This window comes from Sarcophilus harrisii, chromosome 1 (genome assembly GCF_902635505.1).
Source record: "Sarcophilus harrisii chromosome 1, mSarHar1.11, whole genome shotgun sequence".
In the NCBI taxonomy this organism is placed as follows: Eukaryota; Metazoa; Chordata; class Mammalia; order Dasyuromorphia; family Dasyuridae; genus Sarcophilus; species Sarcophilus harrisii.
The window spans coordinates 19,120,142-19,139,677 of record NC_045426.1 but is presented as its reverse complement, the minus strand read 5'-3'; the positions used below and the strand labels follow the sequence as shown (position 1 = coordinate 19,139,677).

Sequence of the window (19,536 nt, the reverse complement as noted above, 5' to 3'; positions counted from 1 at the left end):
GGTTCCACTTCACCGCACTCCTGACAGGGAGGCTTTAATTAGGAGGCCACAAAAGAACTGAAAAAGCTTTCCCAAGGTCATACGGCAAGTCAGTCTAAGACTGGGGCTCCCAGGACCTCTTCTGAGTGAGTGCTATCCACTGGGCAAAACGAGAGCAGGTTCTTGATGCAGAGGAAGCCTGGCCCGGCTCCTGAGAGCGCGGCTCTGCAGTACCTGTTTTAGTAACAGTGACTCCAAACACTCAAGCCTTACAGCTATTTCCTTATCAACTTTCCTATCTCAACATGATACTCAAATGGAGACTTTGGAAATGAGCAGGCCCTGGGGCATAAATCAAAAGCTTCCATTCCTGATTTGTTTGCTTTCTTCTAATTCCCTAGCAAGTCGTAAGCTTGCTCAGAACTCATCCCCGCCTGCCTATTCCTTGTGACTCAATAGGCAAATGGATAAATGATTAGTATATGACTCTAGATGACAAGAGAGAGACACACACAGAGAATCAGAGCGTGGTATGGAGACAGCAGCAGAGGAGACCAAGTTGGGGCAAAAGCTCACCTTTCAGGTAGACATTGGACCAGAGTCAGGTTGCAGAGTCATGGTGGAGAGGATTCAGATCCACTCTCGTGCTAGGAACCTTCTCTTTTTTCTTGGGACCTGTTAAGGATACCAAGAGAGTGCCTGGGCTGACCACTGGTTATCCTTTTCTCTAGCCATGCTACTGGTCCATCCCTTTTTTTTTTTTTTTTTTAAACATTTGTGCTTATGTTGCTTTAAGGCATAGAACTGATCACTTTCTTCCTCAATAAACTCCACTGGCTCCCCTATTACCTCCAGGAACAAATAGAAACCATCTTGGGCATTTAAGAATCTTCCCAGCCCCATCCCACCCAACTTTTCTGGTCTCCTTAGACATTACTCCCCTTCGCCAAGGCTAAAGCCAACCCGTCCTTCAAGCTCTTCCCCATTCAGACTCCTTCCGCTCCCCAGACCTCTGCTCCAGTTGTCTCCAACACTCCCGATGCTTCCTCCTCTCCCTTTTCCCCAACCTGTCAAATGTCTTAGCTCCTTTCAAGGCTGGGCTCAGAGCCACCTTCTAGAAGAAGTCTTCCCTGATTTCTCCCAGCCACACCTACCTCCACATCGTCGTATTCGTTTTGGCTGTGTTGTCTCTCTACCTCGGTAGGTACATGATGTCTTTCTTGATAGAGGATAAGTTCATTGAAGACATAGCCTGCTTCACCTTGGTCTCTGTAGCTCTGCTGTCCAACTAGCGCCTGGCACACAATAGGATTGTTTGTTGATCGTAACAAAGAGGGATGATTTGGGGGAGGACCTGCTGTTGGCCAAATCCATTGGTCAAAGTAAGGTTGGGACCCATATTGACGAAAGCATCAGGACCAGATGTGGACTTGGGAGCATCTCAGGTGCATTCAAGGCTGGGGATTCAGTACCAGAGAGATGCTAAGTCCTGTATCCTGCCTTATCTCCATCAGTCAGAGGATTGTGCTCAGTTCTGGGAATCACCACTTCAAAGGACACCGTTTAGGTACAGAGGAGCCTGAAGAGGACAGCCAAAGATGGCAAAGGCTGTGTGACCCTGGGCAAGTCACTTAACCCCAATTGCCTCAGCAAAAAAAAAAAAAAAAAAAGGCAGAGTAATGAGATCATGTCATATGAAAAGAAACTGAAGATCAAACTTGGACAAGAGGAGACTTAGTAGGGGGTTCACAAGAGCCAACTTTGAGTATTTGAAGGATTGTCATGTGAAATAATGGTTAGACATGTTCTGTCCCAGAAGGGAGATCCAGGAGCAAAGGACAGAAGTTGCAAAGGGAAAGGTGTAGGCTTTCTTGGGTCCAGCATTTCCTAATGTGGAATGGGCTGCCTTGGGAGGTAGTGAGTTCCCCATCCATCACTAGATGTCTTAAAAAAAAAAAAAAAAAAAAAAAAAAAGGATGAATACCACTTGGTTGATTCTTACTCACGTATGGAGCCAGTGAGCTCCCATTTCAAATCAGACTGTGATCCCAAGAAAAGGAAAGTAGGAAATAAGCATCTATTAAACTCCTACTATCTAGGCATCGTGCCAAGTGCTTCATAAATATCTTCATTTTTGATCCTCACGACAACCCTGGAAGATAGGTCTTATTATTCTCCCCATTATTACAGTTGGGGAAACTGAGGCAAATAGAAGTGATGAAGTGGCTTGACTTGGGTCACAGAGCTAGTATGTATCTGTGTGGCTGGATTTGAACTCGGGACTTTCTGACTCCAAATCCAGCATTCCATCCCCTGTGCCATCTAGCAGGATAAAAGACTGGGAGCCTGAGCCATGTTATCTATAACCCACTTAACTGGCCAAGGTGGCCATTCTATTTAAGTGATCACGCGTGAGCTATGACAGGTAGAATAATATGAGTATCCCGTACACCTGGGGTCAAATTTAACTCGCCACTCTCGGGCAAGGACAGGAGCACATTTTCAGGGAGATCAAAGCTTTGCTGAATCATCTATTCATTCAATCAATAAATATATTAAAAGTCCTCACCCAGGAAGGTGTCTCAAAGACTTCAAACAGAACCCAAGCTTCAGGAGGTCCCCTCAGGCTGGGAGGTACTGCTCTGGGTAGACTGTGTCTGCCCCTCATGGGCCTTATTGTTGGGCAGTGTCAGCATCAGGAGGGCACCAGATCACTGCATTTTCTTGGCCCAACGCTCCCTGCCAAATGTCATCCAGATAGTGTCATTTTGTTGATGGGGGCTGATGGGAACAAAAACAAAGCCCTTTGAAATACTGAGGTGCTGTATGTTAGAACCTAAGGCACCATGAGACAAAGGACGGACCCTTGCTCCAAGTTAGGGGGACAAAGCACACTCTGGAAAAAGTATTAGCAATAAAAGCGTCCTTCGGAATAAAAAAATGCAAATAAAGTCAAAAGGCAAGTACATGATTCTAGACTGGGGCATCTCTGGAGCAATGGGACGTCAGGAAACTCTAATTCTGGTTATGAAACGATGACCGAGCCTTTTTTGAGGAGATAAGCCCCTCCCACCCCCCAACAGCTCTTGGAAGCTTCAAAGGGGTGTGAGTGGGTGTGGGTGTACATTTGTGTCTTTCAGAGGAAACCTTTGTTTGGACTCTAAGCCAATTAAAAGTCTTTTATCACCCCACTGTAAGCCAGGAGGAAACAATCAATGGCAGCACATGCTCTGAATCACAGAGGGAAATCTCCTCTGTCATGAATTTCTAGAGGCAAACTCATCCCTTGGATGGGCATTGTGCTCCGGGGACCAGATGGTCCCTGGCCAATCCCCTATTGTATTGACTATTATTATTAATCAACGTTCGCAACAAAAACCAGTAAGCAAATAATAAGGTAAAATAACAGGGCAAATCCCCCAAAGAGAATTGTTAATGTTTTCATTAAATGAAAAAACATGATAACACACGTTTGAACCAAATAAGTAAGACTTTTGCTGAGGGTCCCCTCCCAAATCTGTCAACGTACTTATATATAATACTCCCTCGGGTCTCTTGCCCCCCACCCTTTTTTTTTGGCTAGTATAATTGTATTTAGTGTGTATGTTGTTATTTTGATGAGATCTCATGTTTCATGTTTCATCACTTTATATATTTTTCCAAATATCAATTTTATTCTTCTTATTTTTGCTTTTATCGGATTATAATATTCCATTGGTTCCTTCATCCTGGAAGAGGACCAAAATGGCCAAATCTATCAGTGTACTTTTATATATAATACTCCCTCAGGTCTCTTGTTCCCCCCCCCCCTTTTTTTTTTGGCTAGTATAACTGTATTTAGTGTGTATATTGTTATTTTGATGATCTCATGTTTCATGCTTTATCACTTGATATATTTTTCCAAATATCAATTTTATTCTTCTAATTTTTGCTTTTATCGGACTATAATATTCCATTGGTTCCTTCATTCTGGAAGAGGACCAAAATGACATCACTATATTAGAGTCAAGTTACAATATATCCAACTGTGACTGGTCAGACCAATAGGGGATCTGAATGCTCTGCCATAGGTCGGACACAAATAGTCCCTATGACATTTCGGGGGGTTCTCTAACTATCCGTCTCATGCTGCTTCTGAACTAATTCAATTCTGCCTTGTTCCCAGCACCTTCTCTGATGAAAACACACTGTATTGGGTCATCCTGTGTCTTCCATGGCATGCAATCAGTTCTAAAAGTCTTCAGAGAGATCTTGAGAGTGTCCTTGTATTACTTTTCTGATCATCACATGAACACTTGTGCCGTCTGAGCTCTCCACAAAATAATCTTTTTAGCAATACTTTGTGTCTGTATATACATATATGTATACCTACACATATATACATGTGGCCACATATATGTGTATATGCACATGTGTATAATGTGTATACACATGTGTGTATATATGTATGTATGTATAGAGAGAGATATATCAAGATTTGGACACTGACTTCCCTGGGACTTCCCTTCTCAACCAATAGAAGCAAATGCCTGCTAAAGTCTTCGAGATTTGCCTGGTTGGGTTTATTAGAAAGGTAAGTGATGTGCCCAGGATCACACCACCAGAATGTAGCAGGAACAGAACCTGATCCACGCCTTTCTCACTCTGAAATCACATCTCTATCTCATACTGTGCCATTGCTCGTTTCGTTACATTAATATACTATAGTTTATTCCCTCAGCCCCATTCCCTGACATATCCAGCCATTCTTCAGTTGCTAGACAAACAGGTTGGTTCCTGTTTTTCATGCTAATGAATAAGGCAGCTGCACATGTTTTTCTGACAAAGATCCTTTTTTTCCCCTTTTTAATGATAGAAGTGAGACTAGAGAGACAATCTGAAGAATCAGCGGGGCTCATTAATCCTTCTGACAGGGAATTCTTTTATTCCGTGACCATGGACCATCCTTTCACCTTTTATCACCCATAGGCAGCTCCTTAAAATGATAACTTCTAGTAGAGTTGCCATTCTGCATTTGTGGATGGAGTTACCATACTGAAGGTTCCAGATCCAGTTAAGTTAGACCAGAAAATGTAATCAAATTTACACAAAGATTGAGTGATTGCGATGCTGTGCCAAGGAGAGAGCTGGTTTTCTGGGTTTTGTTCTATATTGCCAAAATGGCCTTCTAATTTCTTCTAGGGGACCCAAAATGTGATCATTTTTAAAACATTTTAAAAATTATTCTGACGTTGTTAAATACCAACAAGCACAATCATGTTTATAGGCAAAGAATAAGAGGGAAAAAAGATTGTATATGAAACCATAAATCCAATTCAACACATTACAATTTCAAAGCTGTTTTATCAGTCTGTTTCTTTCTGAGAAAAAAAAAGAAAAAAAATATATATCAATTGCTTATGGGTAGGCAGAGCTAATATAATAAAAATGACAATTCTAAAAAAAAAAAAAAAAAGGAAAGAAAAAAGAAAAGAACAAGAACAAGAACAAGAACTGTAATGTTCGGGTCAGCTTTTTGGAAGTCCTCCGGACGGACCTTAGTCTCAGCAGGATAGTCACCACTAAGATGGTGAGGAATAGAGCCTAGAGTCTTTATTGTCTCCTTCACAATTTGTGTCTGTCACAGTCTGACCCAGTCTTGTTCTTAGTGGAAGAGTGCAGGAGGCAAGAGAGCCACCAGGAGGATGGTCAAGGATGGAGTGTCTCATTTCTAGTTCTCTCAGCCCTTAAATACCCTATTACAATTACACTGTTACAGCACACTGAGCATGTGTGGACTAGAGAACCATTACATCCCCATGCTAAGTACTAAGTATATTTGTGAACCGAGAGAACCATCATCTCATCAATTCCACTGAGTTAACACCTTGTTGTAAGTGTCCTTATTTCAATTAGACTTCTCCAGAGTTCCAGCCCTCTACAAAGAATGCTTCAATAACTCTCCTTCTCTTAGAGACAGCTACCCCTGGGCCCAGAATCAGGAAAACCTGAATTCAAATCTAGTCTCAGACCAATCTTTGTTTCTCTCAGTTTCCTCAACTGTTAAATGGGAATAATAATAACTACCTATTACATATTATAACTATTATATGTGAGGATCAGATGAGATATTTATAAAATACTTAATTTATTAATGCTTAAATTCTTAATACATACTTGTTCTCTCTCTCCCCTTTTCCAAATTACTTTGTTATACTTCATATATATCCTTTGAATTTACTAATTATGATGGTGATGATAGCTAGCTTTTCTTTAGCACCTACTGTGTGCTAGGTACTATGCGAAATGCTTTATAAATATTATCTAATTTGATCCTCACAACCCCGGGAGGTGCTATTATCATCTCCATTTTATACTTGAGGAAACTGAGGCAAAAAACGGGGATACAGTACAGGATTCTAAACCTGGAGAATCCATGAACTTTTAAAAAAGTATTTTGAGATCTATCTTTGTATTCAGTATCATTGCTTTCCTTTGTAATCCTCTATATTTCCTTTTATACATTTATAAAGTATCATTCTGAGAAAGAATTCCCCAAGGGTCCATAGAACCCTGAAGGGAAAGCCTTGCACTCACTGAGCATAATAAGCTCTTTGAGGACAAGGATTGTTTCCCTTTTTTTTCCTCCTTCCCCCTCAGTGACTAGCACAGAGTTTTCTACATGATAACCATTTTATAATTTTGGGGGGTACCAAATTGTCATAACACTTAAAAGGGAAGAAAGGGCAGAAATCAGAACTGAGGGGCCAGTAAGCTTGAAGCCCAGGACTAGAAATATCCTAGAGGGAATTACTGAAGTCCTTGGAAATGAAAGTGGTGATCATGAAATGAACACATGGACTCACTGATCCACACTATCCAGACTTTACTTCCTTTTTTAATAATTTCTGGATCAACGACTCATGGGCACATCATAGATATCGAGAATGTGGGTTTCTACAAAGGTCTTGATAACATCTATCATGTTGCCTCGTCAGCGTGATGGTGAAACTTGGACTGAATGGCGGGTAGATTGGTAGCTGGTTAAACAAGTTTGCTGTAGGAGTGCTTAAAGCAGAAATTAATTCAATCTTAGAGAGCCCAGAATGGCTTCTCTCCGGGGGTTCAAGTCTATTCACCATTACAAAGACCTGAGATGAAGATAAAGGTTTCAGATGACACACAGTTGGGAGGGATAAGGGAGCTGGGAGGAGGAGGTTTCATTAGGATGATGGTAACAGTCTATGATGCTACCTGGGCAGTTCTGACTACTAACGTTAGTTTGGGGGGAGAGTGGTGGTCTAAAAAGTTTCATGGAAGAAGTGAAAATTGAACTGCACTTCTAGGAAGAATAATAGACTTTCAGAGTTGAAATCACCTCCAAGGCCATTAGTCCAGTTGATACCTGGAAAATTATCCTGACCACAACATCCCTGACTAGTGATCGCTCAACTTGGTTTTTTTTTTATTTTATTTTATTTTATTTTTTTATTATAGCTTTTTATTTATAAGGTATATGCATGGGTAATTTTTCAACATTGTCCCTTGCAAAACCTTCTGTTCCAACTTTTCCCCTCCTTCCCCCCACCCCCTCCCCTAGCTGGCAGGTAGTCCAATACATGTTGAATATGTTAAAGTATATGTTAAATACAATATATATATATACATATCCATACAGTTATATTGCTGCACAAGAAAAATCAGACTTAAAAATAAGGTAAAATTTTTTTTTCCTTTTTTTTTTTTTTTTTTTTTAATTTAATAGCCTTTTATTTACAGGATATATACATGGGTAACTTTACAGCATTAACAATTGCCAAACCTCTTGTTCCAATTTTTCACCTCTTACCCCCCCACCCCCTCCCCTAGATGGCAGGATGACCCAGTAGATGTTAAATATATTAAAATATAACTTAGATACACAATAAGTATACATGACCAAAACGTTGAAATAAGGTAAAATTAACCTGAGAATGAAATAAAAAATTCAAGTGGACAAAAACAGAGGGAGTGGAAATGCTAGGTTGTGGGCACTCAACTTGTGCTTGGAGAGCTCCACTAAGGGGAAAGAGTCACTTTTTCTTGAGGTCATTTCATTCCATCTTTGGGCAAATCTAGTTTTAGGAAACCCAACTCTTCCTCTTTGGGCCTTCCAACCATAGCTCCTAGTTATACTCACTGGGACCAAAGAAAGAGGTCCAGTCCTTCTTTCCCATGACAACTTTTCAAATACCTGAAGGTATGGTGCAGCACTATTCTCATCCCCTTCCCACATTCACCACCACATGAGACTTTTCTTCTCCAGTCTAATTGCCTTTGAATGATTGTCGAATGGTATAGCCTTCATCGTGGTGCTCTCCTCTGGACACTCTTCAGCTTATCTCTCCTAAAATATGATACCCAGCACAAAATGCAGTGGATGGGATGTGTTCTGACCAGAACACTGTGGGATTTTATGCCTCTTTCAAAGGGAACCAAGACCAAGTTAGATCAAATTAGCTTCCTGGCCAGAGCAGTACAACTCCCAGCTATTTTCCAGATTCCAGGTTAACCAGGAGTTCTTGACCTTATACCTGAAAACTGGGGATTTTTTGAACCCAAGTTTAAGGCTTTAATTTTATCCCTATTAAATTTTACATTCTTAGGTTCAGACTAATTTTTGTACCTAGATTCTAGCATCTAGTGTGTGACAATTATTCCAGATGGTTTCATGCTTTCATCCAGGCAAAGAACAGAAGGAATAAAAATATATTAGCAAGAAAAAGGATGACATGTATGGAGGAATCATGATTGTATTTAACTGAAGCAAAGCATTTGCATAGGGGAGTAGAAAGAGGTCTGACAATAAGGAGCCTTGAATCCCAGGCTAAGGAGTTTGAACTGGACTCTAGAGTATTGGGGAGAGCTAGATGGCATAGTGGATAGAGCTCTGGCCTCAGACACTTAACACTTCCTGGCTATGTGACCCTGGGCAAGTCACTTAACCCTGATTGCCTCAGCAAAAAAAAAAAAAAAAAAAAAAAGGGAAACAATGAGGTTTGAAGCCCCAAATGATGGTGATGATGGAGATGATGAAGATGGTGATGATGGTGGTGATGGTAGAAGGGAAAATACCAGAAACATGGAAAAAAAATCTCAGAAATTATTTATACCAGAAAAGGTGAATAGAGAGAACATCAGCAACCTCCAGCCTCTATTATATTTTTGAGTGAATATATTGAGTGTATCCTTAATGAAGGTCCAGCAGGGAAAAGGTTGGCTCTTGCCGGTAACATTCTACTCTATACTTTTATATCATTATGTTATTGACTGAAAGAAGGGAAGCTCTCACTCCAGTTTCTATCTAACAATATTTTTAAAGTATTTGTCATTGGGTAAAGCCGAATGCCTCCTTCCAGGCTTCCTTTCTGCAAGATATGTATGTTTTCCATACATATACCATAGAGTTAGAGCTGGAAGGAACTTTAGCGACCATCAAGTCCAAATCCCCTTTTTTATAAAGGAGCAGAGAGGCTTGTTCTGGCCAGGAGACCAATGGTATTAAGAAGGTGTGGGTTGCATCAATGGGAGCATGGCTGAATAAGTTGTGGTATGGTTCATATGTGGTTCATATATGTTAAGGAATATTATTGTTTGGTAAGAAATGACCAGCAGGAGGATTTCAGAGAGGCCTGGAGAGACATACATGAACTGATGCTGAGTGAAACGAGCAGGACCAGGAGATCAATGTATACTTCAACAACAATACTATATGATGATCAATTCTGATGGACCTGGCCCTCCTCAGCAATAAGATGAACCAAAATCAGTTCTATTTGTTCAAGAATGAATAGAACCAGCTACACCCAGCGAAAGAACTCTGGGAAATGAGTGTGAACCACAACATAGAATTCTCAATCCCTCTATTTTTGCCCGCCTGCATTTTTGATTTCCTTCACAGGCTAATTCTACACTATTTCAAAGTCCGATTGTTTTTGTACAGCAAAATAACCATATGGATATGTATACTTATATTGTATTTAACTTATACTTTAATATATTTAACATGTATTGGTCAACCTGCCATCTGGAGGAGGAGGTGGGGGAAGGAGGGGAAAAGTTGGAACAAAAGGATTTGCAACTGTCAATGCTGAAAATTACCCATGCATATAACTTTTAAATAAAAAGCTAATAAAAAATAAAAAAGAAGGTGTGGGTTTGACCAATGTCCTCCTCACCCATCAACGGCAGCGGGGAGCAAGCAGGCTGAAATGCAGACCTAGAGATAGATGTCTTTGGGATTAACTCTCCCTCCTTCCCTGTGAATTGATCTGGGACCCAGCTGGGAGCCTTTGAGGCAAACTTTCATGAAGATCTCCTGCAACTCCCTTGTTGACTGCTTTAACTTCCTTTACCCATTTAAGTTTTGAACTTTTTTCCAAATTCACTGGCAATGATTTTGACTAGTGGGTGGTTTGAATTTATTTCTGGTAACTAAATTGTTTGTTTGAATCAGTAGAGGACTGGTAAATGGTTTACAACAGTGGGGAGAGGGGGAGAAGAGGGAGGATGTGAGCAAGATGCACTTTCAATTTTAATTTCATCATTCATTTAAGTCTAATCAATAAGAGGCAGCTAGGTTGCACAATGGTTACATTACTGGAATCAGGCTTGGAATCAGGCAGATTCATCTTCCTGAGTTCAAATCTGGCCTTAGACACTTTCTAGCTGTGTGATCCTCCGCAGGTGACTTAACCCTATTTATCTCAGTTTCCCCATCTGTAAAATGAGTTGGAGAAGAATATGGCAAATCATTCCAGTATCTTTGCCAAGAAGACTCCAAAGGCAGTCACGAAGAATCAGATATGACTGAACAACAAGACGATCCAAAAAGCCCTGATTTGTAGAGTTTGGGGATTTCCGAAGTAGAAAAGCTCATCCTGCAAATTAAACAATGGGGTACCAGCTGGCTTCTGCCCATTGCTGCTCTGAACCTTCCAACTCTGAATGATTCATTGTACCAGATGCAGATTATTGACCAGAACAGAGAAATCCCATGATATGTTCTAAGGAGTACAGTCTGTACACGTTTGAGGTGGGATTTGAACCCATTTCTTTCCAACTACACATCCACCACCACCTGCTGCTTTAAGTGGCAGCAAAATTATTCCAAGTAATTATCTCATTTGATCTTTTGAACAACCCTGTATGACAGACACTACAGACATTATTATCCCTATTTGACATCTGGGAAAAACTATTCAGATAATTAACATTTATTAATCACCTACTGTGTGCCAGGCTTTGTGCTAAATGCTGAAAATACAAAGAAAGGCCAAAAAATGCCTGCTGGCAAGGAGCTCCCAGCCTGATGGGGGAGCAACATGCAAATAGATCACTGTGGGTACATAAGATAAAGACAGGATAAATTAGGGCTAGTCTTAAAGGGAAGGAAATATGATTAAGAAGGATGGAGGCTTCTTGTAAAAGCTGAGGCTTTGGGACTTAGTTAAGACTTGAATGATGTAACACAGCTTCCAGTGGAGACAGCAATCATTTTAAGGTCCTCTGACCTAAGGAGGCTTCTGTTTTAACATCTGTCAGAAAGTCTTCCGGCTTTGGAACCTCTAACCCCAAGGTCTCCCACACCCAACCTAAGAATACTATTGTTCTAAGAATCCGATTCCAGGGTTTTCCGGTCTCAGGATAGTCCCACAAATCAAACTTCTGAGACAATAGAGAATAGAGAGCTCCTCAGTTCATTGCTGTCAGAGGGATGATCTGTTGGGCAGTGAGAGCCAAATCTCAGAGACCACTCCTTGGTCCTTCCTCTGGCCAATCTATAACATGAAGAACTAGCTAAATGTGGCTCCTTGCTTCTGGTCCTTAGCTAAATCCTTTTGAACTTAGCCCGCTTCAATGGCGTTACAGTTACAATAAACTCTGCCCCTTGGCTTGGAGATGGAAATTCTTTTGAGACATCGGTCTGTGACCCCAACCTTTTGGGATCCCCTTCCCAGCCTCAACATGAAGGGATCAGGAAAACTGGGAAGTAAAAGTGAGAAGGGAAAGACCTGGGAAATAGGCTCATAGTCAAATGGCTAGCAAATGTGGGAGGGTTCGTTTTGACACAAATGATGAAAAAATATTTTAGAATTATAGTTTCGGAATATAAAAATTCAGACATCATTATAATGATCTATAATTATATATATAGGTATATCTAATATATGCATATATAACCATATATGTAGATGTGTGTGTATGTATATATATATATATTTATATATTTATAATCTCAAATATTCACACATATAACCTCAATAGTTTCTCCTTTGGACTCGATAAGCCTAATTCTTTCACGTTTTTCTGAACAACATTATTTTCATCTCTTAAATCATCCTCCTTCCTGTTTCTTCAGCCTTCTCTGAGCTGTAGCCTTCTGTCTGAGCTGTGGAGTGCACACTTGAACAGAAACCCATAAGACTTGATCACCTTAGCTGATCCGCCCTTCCCAGCTTGAGGGACACAGACCCCTGGGGAGCCCCACTGGTATACAAGAGGCCCATCTCCTTCAATGACTCAGCAAACAGAACCTTGGGGAGTCTCTTGTAGACAGAATAAAGAGCAGTTTTCACTTATCATATTTTTTAAGTGTGGGTGACTGATGTTGGGGTGAATGAAATCAGAACCTATAAAAGCCAGTGCTCTTCAGTAGCATTTTGTCCCCCTGTGTTTTCAAGAACAGAAGCTTTTTGAGGGCAGGGCCTGTTCTGTTTTCCTCTTTTGTATCCCCAGCTCTGAGTAGCTGGCTGTGGACTGGACTGTTCTTGTTCTGGGACTGTATGGGAAACCATTGGGAAGTTCCCTCCAAATGCAGATGACAATCATCGCACAATGCTCTCTCTGGGCATACAGTAAGTGCTGCATAAATGCTAATAGAATTGGACTGTCTAGCAGCTGAGATTCTCTGACCAGGGAAGGGAGGAGCAGAGCCATGTCTATCCCTTGGGGTGAGGGTGGGGGTGCTAAAATATCATGGAGGAGGAAGGGACAGATCCCGAGTCAGAGGAAATCCTGGAGTGACTTTTGCACAGGGAAGGACTGTGGTAACTTCTGCCTCCCTCCAACAGCTGCCTCCTGCTCTGCTTTCCTGTCTCTCTCTTATTTTGAGCCATTGTGTTTTATGCCCCATTCTCAGGCCCACTCCCTTTCAGTCAGCCAGTCGATAACTGTTTATTAAGAGCCCGCTGCGAGCAGGCACAGCGCTTCATGAGCTTCTTCCTTTTTGGCTTCCTGGACCCCCTTGGTGATGCTCATGGAGCCCCTCTCAGAATCATGATTTTAAATGCACTCATAAGACTACAAGAACAGTAATTACATTGAAATAGTGATCAAATGTATTTTTTTTTAAATCCACCAGCTCCGAGTCAAGAAGCTGAAAGTTTAAGGCCTTCCAAGTCACCTGTATTAACTCAGTTAATTGACTCCTGACCTGAATTCAAGGATCCCAAGAGGCCTTCCCATGATGCACTACATCATGCCTCCTTATCTATCCAATTTATCAAAGAGAAGACAGAGGCTTGATTATTTTGTTCTTTCTTCTGAGTTTTTGGAGCTTGATAGTGAGTGGAACATCACAGACGGGGATGCAAACTGGGTCAGAAGAAGGACTGGGGGGTACAGTGGATAGAGGACCATAGGCCTAGAGTAAACCAGATTTGAGTAAAATTTGTACTCAGACACACTCTCTGGGTGATCGTGAACAAGTGACTTAATTTCTGTTTTCCTCAGTTTCCTCAACTTTAAAATGGAGAGGAGAGCAACACTTACCTCCTAAGATCAAATGTGATATTTGTAAAGCGATTTAACATGGTGTCTGACATGTAGTATTTATAAATGTATACGGTTTATATGAAGCTCTATAAATGCTTCTTCTCTTCCGTTTGGAATCAGGGAATCCAACTAAGATCTTTCTGTGACCCTTGGAAGAAACAAACTAACTGACCAAGAACTTCACTGGCTCATGGCTGAATGCAGGAAAGATTTAGTTTACGTTCTTGCAAGAACGGTGCTTAGGTGAGCAGACCCACCTTTGGAACTCCATACCCAGAAGGACAAGTCCCTCCCCTGATTCCCCACGACATGAATCTCCTCCCCTCATTACAGTGTCAGTCCCTGCACACAAGGAGCTTCCATTCTAATGGGAGAAGATAATGTTCACCCTTGATTATTCTTTGACATCCTTAGTTTCTCTAAGTTTCATTTCATTGGAATGTGGAAACCAAATGCCCATCCATTTCTCACACCTCCATTTTTTCATCTGAGAAATGGGAGGATTAGATTGGAAGGCTTCCAAGGACTATCCCAAGCTCCTGTGGCAGAGCAATCCAGGAGTCACTGAGCACCAGCAGGGTGCCCTTTTTGTGTCTGGAACTGGGTGAGCCCCCTTGGGGGCACAGGGCACAGAGGGCCCGCGCTATTTGTATCAGATGCCATTTTCTGAGCAGATTCTACTTTCAGTAAAAACAAATGGACCTCCAGGGTTATGAATGCAGGGAACACAAGGCATGGGGATGCGTTGGCGTCTCCATGGAAACACCTCCCAGAGAAAGAGGTTAAAAAAAAATACGCTTCCCACTTCTCATCACTGGGCTGTCTTGAACACATGTTTCCTGTTCCTTTGTTGGCATTCTATATTCCCATAAGGGAGGCACGGAGACCATTAAGTCATCATGACCCGGAGCCATGTGCTACAGTGGAAAGAGGGAGACTCACCTCTCCACCACTGCCAGCCTGGTCCCTGCTCTCCCTGCACCCCCAGTTTCTTCACCTGCAAAATGATAGACTTGAACTCTTGGACCCCTGGCTTCCTCCCTGATGCAGAGATCCGGGCTCCATCTAGGATGTACAGAGGGACACCCATCTCCTGAGGGTGGCTCATGAGGATGTTTTGGCCAAGGAATCAGACCTGCTGGAGATTCAAGTAATTTTGGAGTTCACTAAAGTCTTTCACAACTGAACTCTCCTCTCTATTAGCTTCCCCTTTTTCCTGCTAGACCGATACTCTGGTGACATCCCAGAGGCTGGATCGGTTCTGAAGATCCAATGTGTACTCCTGGACCAGTTTCATCTGGCCAGTGCTCCCTGAGCCCCTGAAACATTGGCTGGGGCTGATCTGGGGATCTGGGGGGGAGGGCAGCTTAATTCCTGATTTCATCAGAATGGGGGAATGGGATTGTAGAGATCACTTCCACCAGTAGTCTATGACTGACAGTCTTGAGAGGTACCCAGGACCCCAAGATGCCAACCAGTTTACTCATAGTCAGGATGGACAATGCTTCAACCCTCAGTTCTGAAGCTGGGCTCTCCCAAGTATCAGGATACAGCACAGAAATGATAAACAATCAGCAAATTGCCAAATCATTGTTAAGCTGCACTTGAGTGGACTTTCCCCCTCAGGAATTCCTTCACCTCCGGCACTTAGTTAACACTTTGCAATTTTTTCTTTTTTTTTTTTTTTTTTTTTTAATAGCCTTTTATTTACAGGATATATACATGGGTAACTTTACAGCATTAACAATTGCCAAACCTCTTGTTCCAATTTTTCACCTCTTACCCCCCTCCCCCACCCCCTCCCCTAGATGGCAGGATGACCAGTAGATGTTAAATATATTAAAATATAAATTAGATACACAATAAGTATACCTGACCAAAACGTTATTTTGCTGTAGAAAAAGAATCAGACTCTGAAATATTGTACAATTAGCTTGTGAGGGAAATCAAAAATGCAGGTGGGCATAAATATAGGGATTGGAATTCAATGTAATGGTTTTAGTCATCTCCAGAGTTCTTTTTCTGGGCATAGCTAGTTCAGTTCATTCCTGCTCCATTAGAAATGATTTGGTTGATCTCGTTGCTGAGGATGGCCTGATCCATCAGAACTTGGTCATCATATAGTATTGTTGTTAAGATATAATGATCTCCTGGTCCTGCTCATTTCACTCAGCATCAGTCATCGTGTAAGTCTTTCCAGGCCTTTCTGAAATTATCCTGTTGGTCATTTCTTACAGAACAGTAATATTCCATAATTTTCATATACCACAATTTATTCAACCATTCTCAACTGATGGACATCCATTCAGTTTCCAGTTTTAGCCACTACAAAAGGGCTGCCACAAACATTCGTGCACATACAGGTCCTTTCCTTCTTTATAATCTCTTTGGGATATAATCCCAGTAGTAACACTGTGGATCAAAGGGTATGCACAGTTTGATAACTTTTTGAGCATAGTTCCAAACTACTCTCCAAAATGGTTGGATTCGTTCACAACTCCACCAACAATGCATCAATGTCCCAGTTTTCCGCATCCCTCAACAATCATCATTATTTTTCCTGTCATCTTAGCCAATCTGACGGGTGTGTAGTGGTATCTTAGAGTTGTCTTAATTTGCATTTCTCTGATTAATAATGACTTGAGCATCTTTTTCATATGACTAGAAATAGTTTCAATTTCTTCATCTGAGAATTGTCTAGTTCATATCCTTTGGACCATTTTTCAATTGGAGAATGCGTTGATTTTTATAAATTAGAGTTAATTCTCTATATATTTTTGGAAATGAGGCCTTTATCAGAACCTTTGACTGTAAAATATTTTCCTCAGTTTATTGCTTCCCTTCTAATCTTGTCTGCATTAGTTTTGTTTGTACAAAACTTTTCAGTTTAGGTATAATCGAAATTTTCTATTTTGTGATCAGTAATGATCTCTAGTTCTCTTTGGTCATAAGACCTTCCCTTCCACAGGTCTGAGAGGTAAACTATCCTATGTTCCTCTAATTTATTAATAATTTCATTCTTTATGCCTAGGTCATGAACCCATTTTGACCTTATCTTGGTGTACGGCGTTAAGTATGGATCAATGCCTAGTTTCTGCCATATTAGTTTCCAATTTTCCCAGCATATTTTATCAAACAGTAAGTTCTTATCCCAAAAGCTGGGATCTTTGGGTTTGTCAAAGACTAGGTTGCTATATTTGTTGACTGTTTTATCCTTGAACCTAATCCATTCCACTGATCAACTAATCTATTCCTTAGCCAATACCAAATAGTTTTGGTAACTGCTGCTCATAATATAATTTTAGATCTGGTACAGCTAAGTCTCACCATCATTTGATTTTTTTTTTCATTAATTCCTTGAAATTATTGACCTTTTTTTTCCATATGAATTTTGTTATTATTTTTTCTAGGTCATTAAAATAGTTTTTTGGGAGTCTGATTGTATAGCGCTAAACTAATAGATTAGTTTAGGTAATATTGTCATCTTTATTATATTTGCTCGCCTATCCAAGAGCATTTAATATTTTCAATTGTTAGATCAGATTTAATTTGTGTGAAAAGTGGTCTGTAATTTTGCTCATAAAGTTTGCTGATTTTCCCTTGCAGAGATTCTAAATATTTTTATATTAGTAGTAGTTACTTTAAATGGAATTTCTCTTTGTAACTCTGACTGTTTGGATTTTGTTAGTGATATAAGAATGCTGATGACTTATGTGGGTTTATTTTATAACCATGCAACTTTGCTAAAGTTGTGGATTATTTCTAATAACTTTTAGCGAATTCTGAGGTTCTCTAAGTATACCATCATGTCATCGGCAAAGAGTGATAATTTGCTTCTCATTGCCTGATTCTTATTCTTTAATCTCTTTCTCAGCTCTTATTGCTATAGCTAGCATTTCTAATACAATATGTAAATAGTAACGAGTGATAGTGGGCAGCCTTTGTTTCACTCCAGATCTTATTAGGAATGTGTTGCAGTTTGTCTCCATTACATATGATGCTTACTGGATGGTTTAAATAGATGCTGTGATTATTTTAAGGAAGAAGTGCTCGATTTATTCGTATACTCTCAAGTGTTTTAATAGGAATGGATGTTGGATTTTATCAAATGCTTTTCTGCATCTATTGAGATGATCATATGGTTTTGTTAATTGGTATTAACATGGCCAATTATATTGATAGTTTTCCTATATTGAGACCAGCCCTGCATTCCTGGTATAAATCCTACTTGATCATAGTGTATTATCTTGGAGATGATTTTCTGTAGTCTTTTGCTAATATTTATTTAAGATTTTAGCATCAATATTCATTAGGGAGATTGGTCTTAATTTTCTTTTCTTTGTTCTCAGCCTACCTGGTTTAGGTATCAGTTACCATGTCTGTGTCATAGAAGGAATTTGGTAGGACTCTTCATTTCCCTATTTTATCAAATAATTTATATAGCATTGGAGCAATTGTTCTTTAAATGTTTGGTAAAATTCACATGTAAATCCATCTGGTCCTGGGATTTTTTCTTAGGGAGTTGTTTAATTGCCTGTTCTATTTCTTTTTCTGAAATGGGACTATTCAACAATTTATTTCTCTCTGTTAGTTTGGGAAGTCTGTATTTTTGGAGGTAGTCATCCATTTCACTTAGGTTATCAAATTTATTGGCATAAAGTTGAGCAAAATAACTCTTATTATTTCTCTAATTTCTCTTCATTGGTGGAAAGTTCTCTTTTCATTTTTAAGACTACTAATTTCATTTCCTCCTCCTTTTTCTAATCAGATTTACCAAGGTATCTATTTTGTTGGCTTTTTCATAGAACCAACTCTTAGTTTTATTAATTAGTTCAATTAGTTTTTTTACTTTCAATATTTTTAATTTCTCCTTTTAATTTTTAGAATTTCAAATTTAGTATTTGATTGGGGGTTTTAATTTGGTCTTTTTTGTTTTTTTAGTAGCCCAATTCATTAATCTTTTCTTTTCTATTTTATTCAAGTAAGCTTCTAAGGATATAAAATTCCCTCTTATTACTCGCTTTTGGCTGCATCACAGAATTTTGGTATGATGTCTCATCATTGTCATTATCTTGAGTGAAATTATTAATTGTATCTATAATTTGCTCTTCACCAATCATTCTTTAAGATGAGATTGTAGTTTCAATTACTTTTGGTCTATTTCCCTAACTTTTTGTTGAATGTAGTTTTATGCCTCTATGATCTGAAAAGAAAGCATTTCTATTTCTGCTTTCTTGCATTTAATTTTGAGGTCTTTATGTCCTAATATATGGTCAATTTTGAATAGGTTCCATGAACTGCTGAGAAGAAAGTATATTCCTTCTATCTCCATTCATTTTTCTAAAGATCCAACATATCTAATTTTTCTAATATTCTATTTACTTCTTTAATTTCTTTCTTATTTGTTTTGTGGTTTGATTTGTCTAATTCTGAGAGTGCAAGGTTGAGATCTCCTACTATTACAGTTTTGTTGTCTATTTCTTCTTGCAACTCTCTTAACTTCTCCTTTAGGAAGTTGAGTGCCATACCACTTGGTGATATATGTTTAATATTGATATTGCTTCGTTGTTTATGTATCCTTTAGCAGGGATGTAGTTTCTTCTCATCTCTTTTAATTAGATCAATTTTTACTTTTGCTTGATCTGAGATAAGGATGGCTACCCTTGCTTTTGACTCACTGAGCATAATAGGTTTTGCTCAGCCTTACCTTTACTCTATATGTATCCCTGCTTTGAAGTGTGTTTCTTGTAAACAACATATTGT

General features: G+C 39.8%; 1 protein-coding gene across 1 annotated transcript in view; it reads right to left on the bottom strand.

Moving 5' to 3' along the window:
• ABHD6 (abhydrolase domain containing 6) overlaps window positions 1-1,230 on the bottom strand; it is a 53,729-nt gene extending 52,499 nt beyond the window's left edge. Inside the window, exons 1-2 of the mRNA XM_031953238.1 lie at window positions 1,134-1,230; window positions 556-654 (exon numbers count right to left, since the gene is read on the bottom strand). The gene's annotated coding sequence lies outside the window, so the exon portion shown is untranslated. The remainder of the gene's footprint in view (window positions 1-555; window positions 655-1,133) is intronic.
• Between the last annotated feature and the right edge of the window lie 18,306 nt (window positions 1,231-19,536).